The following is a 10,851-nucleotide window of genomic DNA, read 5'->3' on the forward strand; positions in this document are numbered from 1 at the left end:
TTGCATCTATGTCAGTCTCTTTAATAATTCCCCCCTTTTTTTCTCCCTGTTTGGAATAATTTCTTTTCCTGCTTAGGGAATTTTACTCTTGAGCATGCCCCATTTTTTGTGGGCTGACTTTCTTAGAAGGCAAGAGTCATTTTATCTCACCAATTCTTTATTCAAAAAAATTTTTTTTTTCTCCAACTAGAGGAGGGAGTGAGACTATACTTGGTCGAGCAGTCACTTCCTCCTTAGGTATCCCACATTTCTCCTGCAACAAAATTATTTATCATCACCAGAGCCTCCATATTTTCAAGAATAAAGTAATCATTCAGGCAGTTTAAGAATTTGTTAGTTTTTCTGCTTTTGGCAGAGATAATGCCCTAGTAAATCTTTAAGAAGTTGAGTCATTACTACATCATGACTCGGTATGAGATTCATTATCTGTTTCTTGAACTCCTCATCTATTTCTTCCTTTTGTCCAGTAGACATTTTACAGTATAAATGCCCTAGTAGTATTGGTTCTATTTTTTTCCATTAAGTTATCCGAATTATCTCCACTCTGCTTCCCTCTGCCCCTGGTTCATGAAATTTTCTCACTTTAGTGAAACCATTTGAATTAATATTAAAGGGATCATAAGTAACACAAAAATCAAGGAATTTATAGCACTTAAAAAGGTTTTAAAAATTTGTAAATAAAACACACATAAAAGAAAATATAAATAGTATACTACTTCTGTAGTCTTACACTTCTATGTAATTTGTTGACAAACAAATCAGAAGTCAGAAAGAATTTATTAAGTACCTATGGTGTGCCAGGCACTTTGCTAAGCACTGGGGATTGAAAGGGAGGCAAAAACAGTCCCTGCCCTCAAGGAACTCACAATCTAAAGGGGGATACAATGTGCAAGCAATTATATACGGACAAGAACTAATGGGATAAATTGGAGATCATTTCAGATGGAACCAAGACTTTACCTAATAATTAAATTCAATTTAATATTACAGGCATTTATTAAACCCCTACATCATACTAAATCCTGTGCTCTGTGTTAGAGAAAACAAGATAACTAGAACTCACCTTGTTTTAAAAGAACTTACCTTCAGAAAACTATGATAGAAGAGAGCTTAAGAGCTACATAAAGGAAGGGGTCAGGCAGAATGTTATGACAAATTTAAGGAGAGAGACACTATTTCACTTGGAGTAAAGAGGGGAAAGTTAGGAAAAGCAACTTGGATGAGTAAAGGAAAAATTTTATTAAGCATATGCTATGGGCCAGGCACTGAACTAAGCCCAAAAAGGAGATATTTCTTGTCTTTAAAGACCTTACATTCTAATAGTTGGAAGTAACATATGTAGGGGAGTAGTATCGAGTAATGATCCAATCTGGGTAGTCACAAAGATGATGAATGAAGCCACTGAACCCAAACAAATAGGAAGTTGAAGGACATGTCCCTTCTGGAAGCAATTTTATTTATTTACTTGATTACTGTTCCCAGAACTATTGGGATACCAATATGACACACACATGGCAGCAAAGTAGAGGGTAAAGAAAGAAGGCAGAGTGGATGACTAGATGGGATGTGTATCATGCCCTGGTCTGGGCTCACTAACTTCCTTCATGAAAGAGATGACACTTGAGCTGGGCCTTGAAGGAAGGATATAACCCAGGGGTCTGGTGCTATTTCACATCTTTACCAATAAATGGATAGAAGCATAGATTGCCTCCTTCATAAAGTTGCAGATCATACCAAGATGGAAGGGATGGCTACCTCACTGGACAAAAGGGTTGGTATCCCAAAAGGGAGGGATGGCTACCACACTGGATGACAGGGTCAAGATCTTCAAGGGATGGATAACATATGACAGGGTAGGGATCCCCAAAAGATCTTTGGACATGGTAGAACATTGGTGGGATTTATTGGATAAATGTAAAGTCATATACTTGAGTTCACAAAGTCAATTTCCAAAAATATAAAGTGATTTAGACATAGTCAGAGAGCAACTTGCTTGAGAAAAAGAAGCTAAAGACTAGGTGGCTTAGTGGATAGAAAGCCACACTGAGAGACTGGAGGTTCTGGGTTCAAATCTAGCCTTAGACACTTCCTAGCTATCTAACCTTGGGCAAGTCACTTAACCCCCATTGCCTAGCCCTTACCCCTCTTCTACCTTGGAACCAATACAGTATTAAGATGGAAGATAAAGGTTCATAAAAAAAAAGAAAAAAGAAAAAACATCTGAAGGGTTCTAGAGGACTAAAACTCAATATGAGGCAACAGTGTTACATCACAGCTAAAAAAGCTAGATTGATCTTAGTCTACATCAAGATTGGCATGGTATCCAGCACCTGAGCAGTTCTAATCCTGCTGTAATCCTCTACCCTATTTAGGCTACATCTGGGGTGTTATGGTCATTTCTAGGTAGTACATTTTAGGAAGGGTATTTGTAATCTGGGAGTGGGAAATAGAGAAGCTACCCTTTGATTCCCTCAGGACATTAGTCTCAAGGCAGGGGATAGGAAGTACAGATAGGTAGTTTCTTTTTTCAGGAGACCCTTTTTTTGCCCTTGGTATATGTTCTACTCTGCTTCTGCCTGGATATATTGCTTCCTATTATTTCAAATTCTCTAATAATAATAATAATAATGTTAATAATTTCTCATGGTCAGTGACTGAGGGCAGATCAGTTTCAAAGACTATTTAGCCAGTTAGTCAATCAGCAAGCATTTATTAATCATCTAGACATTGCACTCAAGACTGGCGATATAAATACAGAAGAGGGAGTCATTCACAAGTAACTTACACTCTAACGGGGGAAACAAGTTTATATATAAGCACATACAGCATAAATAGGGAGGGAGATAGAAATACCAAACAACTAAATGCAAGATAGTTTGGGAGGACAGCAATAAGAGTCATGAGGATCAGGAAAGATTCATGTACAAAGGAGAAAAGAATGAATAGAGACAGGCTAACTATCTCCAATTAGAATCCTGAATTTTGAGTTGGAAGGGACTTTGCAGGTCATTCAGTTCAACCCTTACTTGGAAGGCTGTAGTGTATAAAAGAGATTAGACTTGTTCTGCTTGGCCTCCGAAGACAATTGGACACAGCAAAGAGACAATTTTAGGCTTCCTGTGAAGGAAGCTTTCCTAGCAATATGAACCATCTCAAAAGTGGAATGGAGGCAGAGGGTTTATTGTCACTGTGGAGGTCTTTGAACAAAGACTGGATAATCACTTGTCAGTGATACAGTAGATGGAATTCTTGTTCAGGAATGGGTTGGACAAGATGACCTCTGAGGCCCTTCCCAGCTCTGAGGTGCCAGTTCTGTAATTCTCACTGTAAGGAAAGGGCATTGTGTACTTTAAAATATTAAATGCGAATTAATATTATAATCATGGTTATATTCATCTTAATAATCCTAGTGTTTGTTAATATAATGATATCATAACATAATTATTATAGAGACATGGTTCTTTTATATTTAATGTTCTACAGGCTGTTGCATAAGTAGATAAAGTGAGCTGGGTCTTTTTTTTTTTTTTAAACTGAATAAAAGCATTGAAATATAAGCTCATCTTCTGAAGGTTCACTGAAAGTATCTTTAGGAGCTTCATTATCAGGCAGGATGTTGGGGATGATATGTTTTTCTTCCAGCCCCCACATGGTTTTTATGTTTTTTGTTAGGTCTCTGTGTTTTAAAACCTTTTAAACTCTACTTAGATTGAGTCTATTATATGATAAGAGCTATTAAAAGTGTTGTTAAATGTTTATGGTTCAATGTTATGTTCAGGCAATTGTGGGTAACATTTCTTTCTGTAATAATGTTTTGATTCCAATACAGTTTATTTGTTGAATTCTCAAGAATATTTGGGGGCTTGTATCTGTAGTCTGTGTATTTATTGGTTAATGAAAGTAAATTTCTAGGGTGTGATTCTGGCCACCTGATCATGTCTTTCTGGGACATTTTTAGGTACTAAATTGTTTATAATTATTATGCTATCATTCTTACCATAAAGATCATATCTTTGTCTTTTATTAAATAGAGAAACAGTCTTCTGACAAGTTGTTCTCCTGTGTAAATATTTATTTAGAGTGCTACAATCTGTATATATCCTGAATGCACCTAGTTTGCATATTCTCTCCCCACTAGATTGTACGCTCCTTGAGGGCAGAAACTATTTGCCCTTCTGTATCCCTGGTGCTTAGCAAAGTACCTGGCATACAGTAGGTGCTTAATGCTTGCTGTTATTATTGTTCATAATGATATTGCTAAATACTTTGTATAAAATATCCAATCATTCAACTGGCTTAAATTTGAAGAGATTCCCACCTTTGCTAGCAGATATGTGATGCCAGGGCAGATGGGATGACTCAGTGGATTGAGAGCCAAGACCAAAAATGGGAAGCCCTAGATTCAAATCTGGCCTCAGATAGGCCTCTTCCTTGCTGTGTGACCCTCAGCAAGTTATCACATTGCCTAGCCCTTACCATTCTTCTGCCTTGGAACCAAAACACAGTATTGATTCCAAGACAGAAGGTACGGGTTTATTAAAAAAAGACTGGTGATGTCTTCAGTTAGGAAAGCTGGGATCATATTTATGTTTGAGAGAAAGTTGGTTAACTGCTTTGTTAGTAATTAATTCATGCACCACTGTAAAACATTTGAGCCAATGGATATTTCTTTTATCTAGCCTTTTGGCTTTCTAGTTTTGCAGAGAAAACAGTGTTACTTTCCTACCTTAATGTAACTGCTCATTAACAGTGTCCTAGAGCTCAAGCTTTCTGTTTTATATTTGATCTGACTTGCTTTTTCATCATTTTCACGTCTTATACAACACATGTAGACAGGCAGAAGTTATCCACATCCTTTTACTTAGGGGATTCTCTCTCCTTTGATTTATTTGCTCTCAAATTTCTAATACAATTTTTGGTTGATGTTGAGGTTTTTTTTGATCTTTGCTCTGCTTCATTTATTCCTTGTCTCAACCTAACTTTTCAGCTTCCAGTTTCAGTTGTTGATTAAGGGTATTGGGCATGCTTGATATATTTTTATTTTCTATATCCCATTCCACACATTTCTTTTCTGTTGGATTTAGTTGCTCAATGTGGCGGTCAAGGTTTCTACTGCATTTACAGACTAGCTGTTGATGTAGACTTCCAATGTCTCTTCCTCGGTCTTCAGTAACTTTCTCAACTTGTTTCTGCCACAATGGTATTCTTAGATAATTCTACCTTTCCTCTTATGGTCTTTGCCATAGCAACGACCTTGGTGTAGCTTTTTATATAAGTCCTAGGCTGTTTTTATACTTTCAAATGTTGTGGAAGAATTTAATCATCCATGATGGCTATAGCAAATGCAAACTTTTTTTAAAATTAATCAATCAATTAATTAATTAATTAGTTTTTTAAAAGCCCTTACCTTCCGTCTTAGAGTCAATACTGTGTATTGGCTCCAAGGCAGAAGAGTAGTAAGGATAGGCAATGGGGGTCAAGTGACTTGCCCAGGGTCACACAGCTGGGAAGTGTCTGAGGTCAGATTTGAACCTAGGACCTCCCGTTTCTAGGCCTGACTCTCAATCCACTGAGCTACCCCGCTGCCCCCTACAAATGCAAACTTTTAAAATTTTTGTTTTTGTGTAGGTGATCTTTATGCCGTTAGACTCCCTTCTTCTTGGTGAGTTCTACCTGAGGCCTCCATTTTGTGGATCTGGGTCCTCAACACCTCCAAAACACAACCTCCATTCCCCTCTTGTCTATCTGCTTTTGACTTTCTTTTTAAAATTTTTAAAATAATTTTATTTATTTAAAAAAAATATTTTTCCATGGTTACCTGATTCATGTTCTCTCCATCCCCTTTTCCATCCCCTCTCCTGGAACTGACAAGCAATTCCACTAGGTTAGACATATCTTATCACTCAAAACCCATTTCCATATTACTCATTTTTGCAATAGAGCAATCTTTTAAAACCAAAACCCCAAATCCTATAACCATATAACAACTGATAAATCATATATTTTTCTTCTGTTTTTCTACTCCCACAGTTCTTTCTCTTGTTGTGGATAGTGTTCTTTCTCATAAGTCCATTGGGATTGTCCTGGATCATTGTGTTGCTCTCAGTAGCAAAGTCTGTTACATTTGATGTTTCAGTTACTGTGTATAATGTTCTCCTGGTTCTGCTCATTTCACTCCACATGGAGGTCTTCCCAGTTCTTATAGAAATCAAGCATTCCTTATAGCATAGAATTATAGAATTCATCATTCCTTATTAGCACTGCTTTTGACTTTCTGGACTATACCATGCCCCTGGGATTTGGGTACTCTTTTCTCTTCCCACCCCCAGATTTATAGCTCCTTTGGTCTGTTGTGCATTCTTTTTATTAGAACGTAAGCTCCTTGGGGACAGAAATTGTTTTTCTTTTTTGCTTGTATTTGTACCCTGGTGCTTATCCTATAATTGACATCCCAAACATGAAGACTTCCCAGACCAGTACAGCTCATCATACTTTCTTTTCCTCTTAGAAAACTATATTGTATGTCTGTATATTTGCATAGCCACTAGGCACATCTTGCATTTTGGTGATGCTTTATTTTTCTTTTGATTAGTGTTCCTTGGAACAGCCAAGAAGTGCAATGTATAGAGCACTAGGTTCTGAGTTCAAATCTGGCCTTGGACAATTACTAGTCCTTTGATCTTGGGCAAGTCACCTAACCCCTATTTGCCTTGTTTACTCATCTCTAAAAATGGGGACATCCTGGAGAAGGAAATGCCAAACTGCTCCAGTGTCTTTGCCAAGAAAATCCCACAAAGAGTCAGACACAACTAAAGAATAACATCCTTGAGTTAGTATTAATTATAGATTTTTAATATTTCAGGTTATTCAGCTTTTCCCTCTTCAGGGAACCTCCTCTTCAGCCTTTCCTCTTATTTCATCCTATCTGAGTTTGTTAATGAAGTCATTTCTTATGATTGACCTGCACTGGGTGACTTAGTGCTGAGGTTAACTGGGGACAAAAAAACAGAAAGAAGTCCTTGCCTATAGTTAGTTGATAAGATCTGTTTTCAGTTTTATTGTGATGCAATATTGGTGCATAATGAAAATATTCATGTCTTTAACCCTTCATGCATACTGATGCTTGCATTTCTATGGTAGGTACTGGGGTCCAGATTTGTTCTGACTTTTCTTGCCTTCTTTCAATATCAGATCACTAGGAGAGCTCCTGGTTCCTCTATCCTCTCAATCAAGTTAATCCCCATAAGAGCTTTAAAGAGGGGATACCCACAATCTCTGCTTACCTTTTGTTTTTCTTCAATTCCTAGGAGCACTTACATCATCTCACCCAGGAAACTAATTCATTCAGTAGAATCACCAGAACCTAGTGGTCCAGTACCTTAGTGTTCTTGTCAGGACTTTAAAACTACCATTGTGGTCTCAGGACCCTGCTCTGACATTCTCTGATTCTGTAATTGTGAGAGTCACCCTGATTGGAGTTCTATTTTACCATTTATTCTTCTCATCTTTTTTTGGCAGAGCTCAGGATAGCAACAGGTCTAGGACAAATCACATACTACTGTGGTTTTTTAAAAAATATTTAATATTCTACAAGTGAATAAAAAAATTACTTTTTTAATCAAATAAAAGTATGAGGCTGGAAAGTAATCCTCTGTAAGGCTCACTGAAATTTTCCTTGGCACAGTCCCAGGAACAGATAGGACACCAGTGCTGAGAATTATATTCCCATATGATTTTTTCAAAAGCCTGTACCTTCTGTCTTAGAATCAATGCCGTGTATTGGTTCCAAAGTAGAAGAGTGCTAAGGGCTAAGCAATGGTGGTTAAATTGCGCAGGGTCAGACATCTAGGAAATATGTGAGGTGAGATTTGAACCCAGGACCTCCTATTTCCAGGCCTGACTTTCAATCCACTGAACCACCTAGCTATCCCCACCCCCAAAATGATTTTGATCTTCTCTGCTATACCTCCATCTACCTTTGAAAACTTTTCATTCCATGTATTTTGGAGATTATAAGTATTTGGTAGGGTCATAGCCATTAAATATGTTCTCCCTAAATTCTTGAGTTTTATGAACCAATGTAATTGTGGGGTGAAAGTTCAGTTTGTGATAATCTAATTCCAGTACATTCTGTCAGTTGAGCTCTTTTTTTTTTTAACCCCTTACCTTCTGTTTTAGAATCAATATTGTGTATTGGTTCCAAGGCAGAAGAGGGGTAAGAGGTAGGCAATTGGGGTTAAGTGACTTGCTCACCATCCCATAGCTAGGAAGTATTTGAAGTCAAATTTGAACTCAGGACCTCCAGTTTCCAGGCCTGGTTCTCTGACCACTGAGCCACATAACTAACTATTCTAGTTCTTAGGTTTTAATGGATCATTATGGCTGTTCTGGACAATAGTTCTCTCTGTGATAATGATATGGTTCTAGAAAAGTTTGTGATTTAGTTTTCTGGGATATATCGAGGTCTGTATTTTGAATAGAGGAATTTGTTGTCTGTCAGTCCTAGAAGGAATCTATGAAGAGGTAGCATATTATTTCAGCTTTGATGGATCGCATGTTTGACTGGAGTGTTGGTTACATGAAGGAAAACATGGTGAGAAGAAGCCAGAAGGGTTGGATGGTGTCCAGTTGCGGAAGGTCTGGGATGTAATAGATGGAGTCAGATTGTCTGGGTTTGAATCCCAATTCTCCTACTATTGACTTTGGCTAATCCATTTCAGCTGGTCCTGGTTTTCTCATTGCTGAAATGAAGAGGCTAGCTTAGCTCTCTAAGGCTCCTTCTGACCCTACATCTTAGGCAACCATGTTTTTATTCAGTGAAGAGCAAGGAGCCAATGAAAGCTTTGCAGTAGAGCTAGGGCAGACGCCTCGGCCTTTTAGCCATGCTGGTCCTGCTGGACATAGAGAACCTAGTGGCTTGGCTGTACCAAGAGAGGAAGAGTACAGGGACACGAGAATCTTGATCTCACACCCAATTCACTTCAGTGCTAAACAATAAACATTGACTAAAACCCTGTTGGGTGCAAAGTTCCATGCTCTGTGCTGAGGGCAATGCAAAGTTAGGTAGTGCCCTGTCCTTGCTCTGATGGAGCTCACAGGAGGGGATAATTCAATTCAACAAAGAATGAGTGCTTGCAGTATGCCAGGTACTGGGCTTATAAGGATACCCTGCCTTCAAGAAACATATATTCTACTGTGGAGATATGACATAGACAAAGGTGAGTTAAGACAAAGTATGTGTACAAAGTCATTTCAGAAGAGAAATGCTAGTCCCTAGGAGTTTGGGAAAGTACACTAGAGGTTGCTAAACAAATTTTTCCCGTGGAATCTAAAGCCCAAGGTTATTATGGCCTTTGGAGGATGGGATGGTGTAGTTAGAGAAGACTTCCTGGCATTTGAATCGAACTTATAAACAAAAACAAAAAACCAAAAATCCTTACCTTCTCTCTTATAATTTATACCAAGTGTTAGTTCCAATCAGAAAAGTAGTAAGGGCTGGGCAACTGGGGTTAAATGATTTGCCCAGGGTCAAGCCGTGGCTAGGAAGTATCTGAGGCCAGATTTGAACTCAGGACCACCCATCTCCAGGCCTGGCTCCCTAACCACTGAACTACCTAGCTGCCCTTTGAACTGGATTTTAAAGGATAAAAAAAAAAGTTGGGTGAGAGCAACTCTATCCTAGAAAGCAAGATGAGCGGAAATGGAGACAGATGAGAACATGGTGAATTGGGGCACCTGAGATTAGTCCAGTTGAGTTAGTTAAATAAATCCCTGTTAAGACTAAACGTATTGGGGCAGCTGGGTGGCTCAGTGGATTGAAAGCCAGGCTTAGAGACAGGAGGTCCTAGGTTCAAATCTGGCCTCAAGACACTTCCCAGCCATGTGACCCTGGGCAAGTCACTTGACCCCCATTGCCTGCCCCTTACCACTCTTCTGCTTTGGAGCCAATACATGGTATTGACTCCAAAATGGAAGGTAAGGGTTAAAAAAAAAAAAAAGACTAAATGTGTTTCCCTAAAGCACAGATGTGCTTTTGTAATTATTAGATTTTGAAATTGGAATGAAATCCACCAGTCTAAAATCCACATATTTAAAATAATTTTTTGATCTTTTGAATTTTGATCCTGTATGATCTTTTAACATTTTCTTTTCTTTTTTTCTGTAGAGTGATACTAATTTCTATTTTTTAAAAAAAATCCCCAAATTCAAGTTTTGTCCCTGCCAAGAATGGTGATGAGATGCTTTAGGACACATTCTATTCAGAAAAATAGTTTGCCACCATGCATATATCTGAGTGGTTGAATTGCCCCTTAGGCAGGACTGCAGGATACCCTCATTTGCCATAAGTGATAAAAGGTAGAAGAGAGAGATTAGTCAAAAGAGTCACTGAGCAAAGCAGGACTTTTGCTGTTTGGGTTCTCTTCTGTGTCAAATAACTCTTCTGCTAAGAAGTAGTAGAGACTGAGGGCATGGGTAGAGTGAGGCATTGTGGGTTTTATTTTATTTTTGTTTCTTTACTCAAGACACCAAGAATTGTCTTTAAATATCTGAAGAGCTGTTATGTCAAAGGGAGATTCAGAGCATAGCTAGGTGGTATAAGGACCACCAGTGGCTCAGTGGGTAGAGTGCCAGGCCTAGAGATGGGAGATCCTAGGTTCAAATGTGGCCTCAGACACTTCCTAGCTATATATATTATGCCACAATAGTATAACATTATATTATTACATATTTTATGTAATAATATATGTAAAGAGAGAAAAAGAGAGAGGAGAGAGACAGAGAGAGGGGGGGAAAGGAGAGAGGGAGAAAAAGAGGAAGAGAGAGAGAAAAAAAATGAGAGAGAGAGAGAGA

General features: G+C 38.3%; 1 protein-coding gene across 1 annotated transcript in view; it reads left to right on the forward strand.

Moving 5' to 3' along the window:
• Nucleotides 1-10,851, forward strand: part of USP35 (ubiquitin specific peptidase 35) — a 54,658-nt gene that overhangs the window by 22,315 nt on the left and 21,492 nt on the right. The gene's annotated exons all lie outside the window — the stretch shown is intronic.

This window comes from Gracilinanus agilis, chromosome 3 (genome assembly GCF_016433145.1).
Source record: "Gracilinanus agilis isolate LMUSP501 chromosome 3, AgileGrace, whole genome shotgun sequence".
Classification (NCBI taxonomy): Eukaryota; Metazoa; Chordata; class Mammalia; order Didelphimorphia; family Didelphidae; genus Gracilinanus; species Gracilinanus agilis.